Genomic DNA, 12,056 nt, shown 5'->3' on the forward strand with positions numbered 1-12,056 from the left:
GCTCTCCATTCTCTGGAGACAATTTACATTCATCCTGATTGGGAAATGGCTGTATTGTAACTGATCAAGCACAGAATGAGAGTTTTCTTTTAAACTTTACTTTAGAACAGGCCTGGGTATTGATTAGGATTGTTCTTTCCCTAACAGCTGAATATTACTACATGTCCTGTCATGTTCAAGACCACTTAATCCAGGCCAGTGTTGTGAGGATGGGTTTTGGAGCCTGTTCTACGGTGCAAGGCTGGACACCAGTCCATTACAGTATGAACACAAACACACCACAAACTAAGACCAATTTAGTGTCACCAGTTCACCTATGTCTTAGGACAGTGGGAGAGAACCAGAGCACCCAGAGAACATGCAATATCAACGCTTTAAGGTATCCTTACTGTGAGGTAGCAGCAGTACCACTGCACCACCACCATGTCTCCCTGATTGTTAAATATTAAAAAAAGTTGACATTTCCTTATTTTAATTGTCATATTTTATTTGGGATAGTAAGTAAAGGTGACAAAGCCAGAAATTGAAAAGCAAGTGAGCCAAGAAAACAACAGTGTGGGCAAACAATAAGCTGTTCCTTCTCCCATGAAGCTTTGCACAGCTTAGCTTAATACGATTCAAATGAGGTCTCCTCCCCCTTGAAGTTTTCTGCCACTAGGTCACATGACAATCAAAGTAATATTTAGTTCTCCCCCCTGACATTTTCTGGCACCCAGTTTAATGACAATCGATGTAAGATACGGTTAACATTACGTTAGGAAGCGGTATTGGTTCTAAAATGGGGGGGCAGGCTTCTGACTGGCCTCAAAGGCCCCCTGTAGCTTTGCCTAGGGAAGTTCTATACAGCTTTTCCCACCCGAAAGATCAGTCATTCCAGGTTTCAGTACAGTCTTGCGAGTCCAAGTCATTACCATTTGCATCAGTCCAAAAGCTAGGATTTCATTTACAAATAACAAAAACAGTGACAGCAAACACCGAAAACACACTAATTTGAATTCAAATTCATTTTATAACTGTAAACAGAAATCTATGTTTTGTATTTAATCTAATATAGAGTTGTAAAAAATGTATGCAACTCTTTCCAGGTATATTTTCAGAAAAAAAAATCAATAAGACATATTAGAAAACTAAAAACATGAGCCAAGAATTCACTCTCGTCCTCTTGTCTGACACAATTTATTGAAGCATTTGAAAAGTATGACATGGCTTTCTTAATTTATTTCAATTTTTTTTAAATTAGGACGAATAGCAGATGATCTTTAGTTAGCTAAATGCCTACAGATGGCTACGGCAGCTGATCTGTGATCAGTAATAGAAAGATCGATACAAGTGGACCAGGATATACTGTAGTAACACAGATTAAATTTAGGCTTGGGAGGATCATTATCAGAATCAGCGATTTATTATTAGACAACAACATTAGACATTTGATGTTCACTAAGAGATGGTTTAGCTGTGATGTACCATGAATCAAATGAGGCTATGTTGTAATTCATATTATTACTTTTAACTGAACCTGAGTTTGTTTTGACAAGGGCCTTGTAATGGCATGTTCTCTAAGAGGTGTTACATGAAATACGATTTCACCATTTGTTCTCAGTCTGCACCCTCTCAAGATCTGATTTCAGCCATTGCTTACAAGATGGACTTTGCCACCTCAGATTGCTAAGGGCTTAAAATGGATGGATGAGTGGCCTAAAGACTTATTTCTTTCTGTATTTATCATGATTATTTTTAACTCAAACAACAAAATGTTATTTACTGAGTGCTGTAATAATAAAGATTCAACATGCAGAGTATACAATAAATAGTTTCAAAAATATGCTACTTACCGCTGCAAGCTTATTTTACCAACTCGAAAGGGAAAAATACTGTCACTAAGGCTTCATTCCTTTGAGGCCTTTCAGTATTTTCTAGACTATTACAAATGAAAACAGAGAACCAATGTAAACTGAAGCAAATTATGTCAAATTGAAAAATTATATGTTTATGTTAGTCCTACCTGGCATGAAATGGTCAAATAGAGACATTTATCAAATTCTTGCGCAAGTGCATGACAAGCCACTGCCTGCTTCTGTTAATTTGCATGCTAAAACTTGAAATGTGAGGTCAATGCATCATGACAAGCTGTTATGTATTAGTCTTTTATAGCCAGAAACAAAGTATAAAAATAAAAAAACCAAGCATGAAAGAAATAATAACCATAAATGTGGTACCATAAGATTTCAAAAAACACTGAATATACAATAAGATGTAACTCTGCATAGATTTGTTACTATTTAAATTGAGATTTAATCAATGACAGATTCTCAAAGCACTTTATGAACATTGTGACACAACTTACAGAGACACATTTTATAGCATATACAGGGTTCATAATGGCAGGAGATAAGCCTTTTTTTATTAAATTGCCTTCATCAATAATAAGAAGCTCTTGAACTGCACTATGTAATGTAATGTACTCAACTGCCACATTCAAATGAACTTTCATAGTGCTTAAGCTGAGAGCCTTCTCAACTATTGTATGATAACATAAATACAATTAGAAAAACAAAAAATGATTTTCCTAATCATCCCATTGCCTTGCTTCTGTCTATGTACTATATGCCTGCTTGAGATGCATTTGACTGGTACCACTGTATCCTGACTGTTATGTTCTCTTTTTTGTTGTTTACCTAAAAAAACTAGTTATATACTAGTACATATAGTAGGCTGAAAATAATAAAGAAATATGGAGGAAATGGTGTATATTACATATATATGTAATGTACATATAGGCCGCATGGCAGTGAAGTGGTTAGTACTACGGCTTTGTCGATGCATCATCATCCAGTTGCTTTCTATGGACTTTGTGCCTGATCCCTGTGTTTAAATGGGTTTTCTTCTGGGTACTCCAGTTTTCTTCCCACATTCATAAAGTTGTACATGATTAGTTAAATATGAACTCTGCTCTGACCCTGCATGAGTGCAAGTGAAGGGGTCCTGTGATGATGTGACGTTTTGTCCAGGAATGCTTCCTAACTTGTTGCCGGGATAGATTCTGACCTCCTGGCAGGACTGAGAATGTTATATCATTGATAGATGCATGCATTGTTAAGCATGGTAATCCTATTCTGCATCAAGGGAACTTATATATATATATATATATATATATATATATATATATATATATATATATATATATATATATATTGTGGCAAGCGGCTGGAGGTGGCACCCAGACGGGATGCCCAGAAGGACCGGAGGAGGGCTTATGCCTACTCCAGACCACGAGGTGGCAACTGCCCTGGTGGTTTTGGGGACCACGGGAACAGAGCTTAGAAGCTCAACCCTATAGGGGCCCGTGGTCACCGCCAGGGGGCGCCCCGATGCCTGGAGAGCCCTGGTCCTCAGCACTTCCGCCACACCCGGAAGTGCTGGGGGGAAGACGACCAGGGACACCCGAAGTGCTTCCGGGTGCACATCTGGCACTACCGCCACACCGGCAGTCACTCATTGGGAGGCACCTGGAGCACATCCGGGTGGATATAAAAGGGGCCGCCTCCCTCCATTCGATGGCTGGAGTCGGGAGGAAGAAGACGAAGTCTTGGTGGCGAGGAGTGGAGGCAGCGAAGAGAGGCATCATTGTGTACAAAGGCCTGGACTTTGGGGAAGTACTGGGGTTGTATGCTGTTCACTGTAAATATGTTCAATAAACGTGTGTTGGGCTTTGTACCTACGGTGTCTACCTGTCTGTGTTCGGGCTGTGTTCCACAATATATACTGTATATTTGTAATTTTAATTTTATTAAAGAATATAGCTGAATATTTTTAAGGCATAACATGTTCATGACAACAGACCTCAGCACATTTGTTGCGATAATCGCTTCATTATGTGGACTTCTTCTCATATAATCCACAATGTTAGCAACAACCTCCAGAGTAAATATGGAAGGGTTTCTTGGTTTCAGTGCATTGCTCAAGCAACTAGTACAATGCCGCTTCTTCACCAGTAGTGAATTGTGCATTTTGTAGGATCACTCACAAGTAGATATTTTCCCAAGGATCCCTGAAATATCAGCCTCAAATATATTTCACTGTTCCAATGTGTTCATGGTCACCATGTTGAGGTATACCCAACACAGAGGGCAGGCAGTATTACTTAGTAGTTCATAAACTGAAATTAACTCAGAGGCAAATGAGAGACATGAAATAGGTATTTCTTAAAAGGTGCAAAAAGGCTAGAGTTTATTGTGCACATTGTGTAGGGTCAATAAAAGGATCAGATGATAAAAACAGTAAAATACAGGAACGAACTAAAAATACAATTCTTCAGTAAAATGTCTTCTTTAAAATGAACTTAAAAAATCCCCAAGAGAATAAAATCACTGCCATACCAGTGTATGTAAAAACCAGAAAACGCAACCCCTACTGATAATCACTAGGATCCACCGCCCATCATTATGAACGGTAAGTGCCGTTCACTGCACCTTTCGGCACTGCATAAATTCCCACTCTGGCACACCTAAAGTATTTCTGGCAGACGTCATCGCCTCTGCTGTGTTGCAGCAAAGTTCCTCACCTTGTCACGCTATTCTGACAAAAGTTATTTCTAACGGCCCATCTGTACCACTGTTACAGGCTCCTGTTGGCTAGTCCTGCCTCACATCCTGCTCGTCATATTCCTAGTGGGGCTCAGTACATCCCACCTCAAGACCTCTTTGACATATTCTCAGTGGCTACTCGCTGCCACACCCCCATTCACTTTCCTGCTCTCACAATTTAAAGTTCTTAAAAAAACACAGTCCCTTTTCTTCTGTTCTGATTATTGTTCTCCATCCCCACGATCACACCCGTTTCACTCCTTTTCATCTGGGATGTCTCCACTACATCTTCAACACACAATCCTTCCACCTTATGATTATCTATCTATCTAATCTATCTATCTATTTTTATGACCCAACCTCCCTAGCAACTAACCTTCCAAAATGACCACATCACTTCACCTCGCCATGCTTAAAAGCGTTTCCACCCTCATTACCTTGACTGGCTACCTGCGGGCTGTTAGTTGACATTCACCCACTCTTGTCCAATGTTGATTATTCAATTAAAATGATACTGATAGGGGCATTGTGCATCAAGCACTACATGCACCATTAAAAAAAATAAAATAAAAAGAAATCATGCTCCAAAACTGGTGCCGAGCCTCACCACAAAATGAGTCTATCATGTCTTTTGTCCACTGTATTATCATAGTATTTCCCTCTACTTACCCTTTACCTGTTTTCTCAAGGGTAAATGTTCTCGTCAAGTTCGTTATCGGGTTGGTCTACTGTTGCACTTTAAAATGAACACACACACACATAGATAAACACACACACACAGACCCTAACCACAACAGTGCCCCATGAATGACACACACACGCTGATTAACCCTTAGCACTTTAAACCACACATCAGCCTGTCACTCAGCACTTCAAGAGACTTACTTATTATCGGCACGAACAACATACGATGTTTTAGTGATATCTCAGACCTAAATATTACATTTGGTCTACAAGAATACATTTAAACATACAAAGACTCAGCACTCTTGACTATAGGCCATTTATCAGCCAAGAATACCTTCTTCTTTTCATACTGTCCCTTCTTTTGAGTGGCGCCCTCACTCTCAGCCTTATAAACCTCGCAGCACAGAAATAATGGCAAAAAATCTGGCTGTCACCAGGTGCTCGAAGAAATCTAACTTATTAATTCAATCACTCTAGACATTAAGACAAAGCATAGAAAATTAAAAGCAGCATGGTATTTATTACAAGAATAATAATAATACCACTGGAACAAAGAATAATAGAAAATAGGTACTGATAGGAAAGTCTGAATATATATAGTCTTTAGGAAAAGCTTACGAAAAAGTTACAGATGACAAGGATGAATGTCCCAGGGAGGCGTTTGATTTAGCAATCGATGTTCATGATGCCTTACTGACGACCAATGCCGTCTTCGTCTGTTCCTCTTCTTCTCCTTCTTCTCTTTCGTCTTCTCCTCTTCTGCTCTTCTTCCAAACCAAGGCATATTTATTATAAAGTTTCATGCCATGGTTTCACAGCACATGAATGTTCCATACACCTGATTGGCTGGCTGCAATATGATTGATGAATTTTGCTCAAATTCTTTCCCAGATAATAAAGTTCTTTGATATTGCCTCAGTTTCCCTTTCCCAGGCCATAAACCCAAATGCTGTCCCAGATGTCCATCCATAAAGTAATCAATAGCCTGAGGTATAAGCTCAGCATCCTTTCCCAGGGTGTAAAATAATTGAGCCATCAGAATGTCTTCCTTTCAATGTTGGAAACAGCTGTTTTAAAAGTGAGGTGTAAGAAAACCTGTTTTGATTTGTCTTAATTGTAGTTCATCTGTTGTTTTATCTTGACCAAATTATAATGGAAAATTAAACCAAAATGTACAGATTTTATACACCATAACAGTCCACCAAGTACAAAGGTACTGTAAAAAAAAACAACTAAACAAAACTTTAGCCAGAGGTCTTTCTAACTTTCTAAATTCATCTTATTTTTTTATGACTTCTTTCATTCAGAACATGGTCTGGAAGTAGTTGGATGCAAAACAGCAACCTAAAGTGAACAGGATGCCAGAACATTGCAGGCATTATCAACACACAGCCACACACACAAACACACTCCCTAGGGCAATTTACACTGGCGAAAAACCTGAAATATCACTGGATCACAGAACAATACCGGAGTAGAGAACAAACCAACTGAAAGAAGAGATTTAAATGAAACTCTGCACAAAAGGCAAAGTAATCAGTTATCTAATCTGGGGATTAGTTGATCTAGTAGGGATAATTCTTCCCACTGTAGCAGCATTTTTTTTTTTTTATCATTTCATTACAAAGTGTTGCTTGTTAGTTGATATATTCTATTATTGCATGGTTAGAAACACATATGCACACAGGATATGAAAAAAATAATCATGGTAACAATGTGCTAACTAGGATGGCAAGTGGGTACATTGGTTAATATTGCGACTTCCTGGATCCAAGTTCCTGGGTTCAGATCTAGAGAAGGGTGTTGCCTGTGCAAAGTTTGTACTTTCTTCTTGTGTCTATATGAGTTTTCCTTGGGTAATCCTGATTTTTTTTCCTTACTGTACATTCTAAGGACATCCTGTTCTAAAATCCTGGCCTTTGCTTTCAGTTAAGAGTATGTTTAATTTCAGAATAACCCTTCCAATATTTAAGTCTGCAAAATTGTTTTATAAATCCGCTTCATCATGTAGTTATATTTTTTTCATTTTTCAGTCTTTTAGACTCCGCTTTAAACATTTGGCCCAGGCATTTCTCCTTGTGATGGTTTCAAAACAGCTACAATAGGCAAAAGAGATATGAGTTTGGAATCTATGCCATAGCTATAAAGGCTCCTTTACTTTACTCCTCATCACTGCAGTGCTGAGCTCTTGCATGTACAGTTTTGCCTGTGAATTGTTACATTGCCTGCTGAAACATGCTTTTAGATTGCACTGAGAATGTCAGTTATTTCAATCTATTTTAAACATGTGTAGACACTAATATTTGGGTGCACAGTTCTCACATCTAGTGTATACAGTCATCATCAATTAAATAATTCTACACATATGCGGCAATGATGAATTGATTCCACAAATCTAATGATCAATATGTTTGCAATGCAAACTCCTTTTTGCTTCCTATTCATATTAAAGAGTACAATGACCCATCTTAAAAATAGGATGTCACTTACACAAAACAATTCCTGAATTCATAATGAAAGCTTGACGCAAGATATGAAAGCTTTCAAATACGTCAGAGAGCATAAAATTTCCATAATAATATGCCATTCTGTTTTATGAAGACACGGAGACACACATTGCACAGTCCAGTGCCAGAGATAGGAGCAGCATATGATTATAAATGCTGCTATTCAGTGTATTTCACTTTTTCTTCTGTTGCATAATTGTTTATATATATGACCTCTATAGAATAAGAAAATGCTACAGAATAGCAACACTGTCTCAATAATGAACATTTTAATGGTAACAATCTAGAAATGTCCTGTCATTCTCATACAGAGAATGCCAGTTCTAATTATATGTACTCATTTGCTGACTAAAATTTTCTTGTATTTTATTCTCTAAATGGGTGACAACTGCAAAGCCAATAGCTTCACACAACAAAGGAAGTAAGATTACAATGTGCGGTAACAACCCAATGTTTTTGCAATGTTGTTTTTACGTGTCATTTTGACAAAGAGACTATTTCACACGGTATTTAATGTGTCTTTTTCTACCTTGTTTAAATATTCATGGGCAATAAATTGCTTGCACTTACTCACAGCACGAAGAGACAGAGATAGGATTTCTAATGATTCCAATTAGGCAGCAAACAGAAAGAACTAAGTGTGCAACCAAAATAAAGCCTGTTCAATTAATCTTTGGGAAAACTAAAACCCTAATCTCCCTAGGCAACGTTACATGTCCATTTTCTCAGACTGTAGTTTGCATTCATTTAATCAACTGACTTTCTTCTTGGCTTAAAAAAAACAAAAACATAGCTTGGGTAGATATCTGCTTAAATGGAGATCTTAATGTTCTCAGTTTGGGATAAGAAGTACATACTACTGTTAATAACATCTGTCTGGACTTGTGCACCATGCACCATGGGCATGTAAGTAACTTTTGCAATATTTTTTTTTCCTCTGAGGCAAATGATAATAAGTATTAATTTACATTTTTAAAATTTTGCACTCTGGGGGCAGTAGATTGATTACATAGTGGTTCATACTGTATTTTTTTCACCATCAATAAAAATTAACATCATCAAGACCTTTTTTAAACTCTCCACTTAAAGGGAGTAAAAAATGAAAGCATACATGCATACATAATAACATTCTCAAAGGTTCTTAATTTAATTCAGTGTAGTGCTGGGCATCATCCTACCCTGACAGAATCAGGCAAAAAACAAGAACCATTCTTGGATAGTAAACTTGTCATTCAAATGGTCTATTTAAGATCACACACTCAAACTCAAACATGACCAACTTAAAATCTCAAAATAACCTCTTTGGGAATGACGGAAGTGATTATATAGATATGGAGAGAACAAACTCATATCATTAATATCATTTGATCTTTTAGTACTCACTCACTTTTCAAATTTCAATCAATTGACAGAACACAGCAGTCAGTTTTTCTGCTCTTGAGAAATCCTTACAGATGTTTCTCCATCTGACACAGTACTGTCTCAATAAATCTACAAGTAAGATGATCACATTTATGTTCATGTTTAGAAATATGTAAAGGCACCTGGACACCCCCAGAAAACATAAGGGAAAGTACCAGGGAGCTCTAAAAAGCAGGAATGACATAATGAATCCGATACCAAGCCCATTTCCTAGGAGTGAGGAACGTTCGATGAATAATTTGAAGTTGTGAAAACTCATAGTTTGGGTTTTTGGTAGACAAAAATACATTCTTAAACACAGTGTTACAGCATATGTCCCTTTTGTAATGGGATAAGTTTTTAGTCAACACATAAGTGACAGAAACAGGTTTATACGAGGCTTTGGATAATAATGAGTAAATGGCTGATACAGGGTTTTAGCTTGTAGGGATAGTTGTTAGATATAGTAAATGAAAAGGCAGACTAGGATGTAAATCAAGTCTTAAGAGCTGACCTGAGCTGGAGATAAAACTAAAAAAAGGTGGAAGGCAAATTCCTGAAATAAGCGCATCACATTTGTTATTTGAAACTTCGGATTCTTTATTTTTATTTATGGAAAATAAATAAAATTTTGATCAAAAAATGTATAAATATATACAGAGGATTAGTATGGCATGATGACAGGCTTCAAAACAGGTTGAAGAAAAGTGGAGAGCATAGTGGGGTAGAAAAAGCCTAATCTTTTTTCTCCCCCTTTAATACAATTAACTAACTATGCTTTATTGTAGATTTTACAAATAATTTTACTTTGGAACAATAAAACATATGCAAGAAAAGACTTGAAATAATTTACAAGGTAGCTCTTTTCAAAATGTATTCTTCTTCCATATTGTAAACCAAATTAAGGCTGTAGCTTTTCGCCCCACCTGGAATGAACCTCTGTGAAATGATACAAAAAACTCCACAAAAAGGTTTGGGGAGGCCACCCTGTATGCTTGAAAATTGGATGTGGAAAAAAGGCAAAGTAAGAGCAATAGGCCTTTACAGACTTGAATCCAAAACAGAACTGATTTGCAACAGACAAAATGGAGTTTTTAAAGCCAGACAAGGGAAATGACGTCATCGGGCCCGGAACCGGAAGTGACGTCTTCTGGCCCAGGCAGAATTTTCCATTGTTGGTCTGCAGAGGAAAAAGAGAAAGGTTCAGTGCACTTTGCCACCCCCTGGTGCAGTATGGAATTACCATCTATTGAGCCCTTTAGCTGCCTCCCATGTGCACATGTGTGACACCTATTAGTGTTATGTGTAACACTTAAAAAAACGGCCAAAACTGTAGAATTTTATTCAACTAGAAAAATGTTATTACATGTAAATGCTATGTCACATTAACTGACTTTTCCAGTGATTTTCAGTCATACCCTTTATTAATATAATCTTATCCAGTTGGAAGCAGTCGGCGGCATGCTCCTGTGAAGAAGATCACCTAATGTGACATACCTAACGAATGAGACCAATTAGTCGGTGACTGGCTAGAATACAATTAAACAGGTGTGATTTTCCTGTTAGTCAGAGGGGTGAGCAGTATATGCAGGAGATCTGACAACCAAATGAACAAATGAATGCACATTCAGAAGTACAATACACAGAATGTACCAATGACAAATAGGGAACACGAATGTTTTGAACCTCAAAAGCAGAAGAGAAGCTCTTCTATTGTGTTTTATGTACTATTACAAAATGCAGAAAAGAAATAAAGGGCAGAGATTGCTGCTGAACTTGCTGCAGCTGATAACTTTTTGCACAGCAGTGGCCCCATCAGGCAGCACGCTACTGGCTGTTAGAAAAAGGGGTGAGCATGACTGTGCTGGAAGATCAGTACTTAGTCAGTAAATGTGACATGGGCTGCAATTTCCAGTCATTTAAATTAATATAGTGCAGTGACAAGTCATGTAATGTGACCTTGGCTTAACAGAAACATGTAAATATCAAAATATCATCATAAATGCAGCAAAGGTATGTCTAGTGTCCACTGCTGTAACAATGCTAATTTAGTACTTATCCTTTGTGTAACATGTTCTGAAACAGTCAGCAACATATAGCCCAGTGCTGAAATTAAGACAGAAGAACCATGTTTCTTTGTGCACTTTTCTTACAATATTTTTTCTGTTACTTGTGCATGTCAGGGTAGAATGTCAGTGCCTGATCCTAATGATCATTGCACCCCTTTTGTTATTGTAGGCTACCACAGCAGAAAGCTTAGTGACTTCCACATTTACCCTGTTATGAACATTGACAGTTGCTGCATTGTGAATATAGATTAGGGGGCTAACATTTTTCTTGTCCTTGCATTTGACTGCAATCATTTTGCCTTTTTGCCATGCAGCTACTGTTGCACCACAGTGAAGCTTCGCACAACGAAATTTACCAGGCAGTTCAGCCATACTGTGCCTTATGCATTAATTTTACTATCCATGTCAATGTCTGATGACTAATTCACATCATCATCACTATCATTTGATTTAAGTAATGGTTCTGATTTAATTTGTCCTAAAACTGGCATTACAACCTGTCATTTGCCAATGCATTTTCGGTTGAAGGCTCATATTGATAAGCTATCATAAAGTGACAGAACACAAAGACATATTCATGCATTTCATCCATTAGATAGCAGAAGAATACTGTCCTGAAAGTTATTTGGGCTTAACAGTGTAAAGCAGAACCTATCCATGGGGGATGCAAAAACCAGTGCATTTCTTCGTGTTGGACCCAAATCCAGATAAATGCGAAGGGTTAAGTCAAGAAGAGCATTAAAAAATTGCAGATAACAATACAGATTTCCATACCATCAAGGTCTGGTTTAACAAAGGCCAGTACTGTT

This window comes from Erpetoichthys calabaricus, chromosome 5, assembly GCF_900747795.2.
Source record: "Erpetoichthys calabaricus chromosome 5, fErpCal1.3, whole genome shotgun sequence".
Taxonomy (NCBI): domain Eukaryota; kingdom Metazoa; phylum Chordata; class Cladistia; order Polypteriformes; family Polypteridae; genus Erpetoichthys; species Erpetoichthys calabaricus.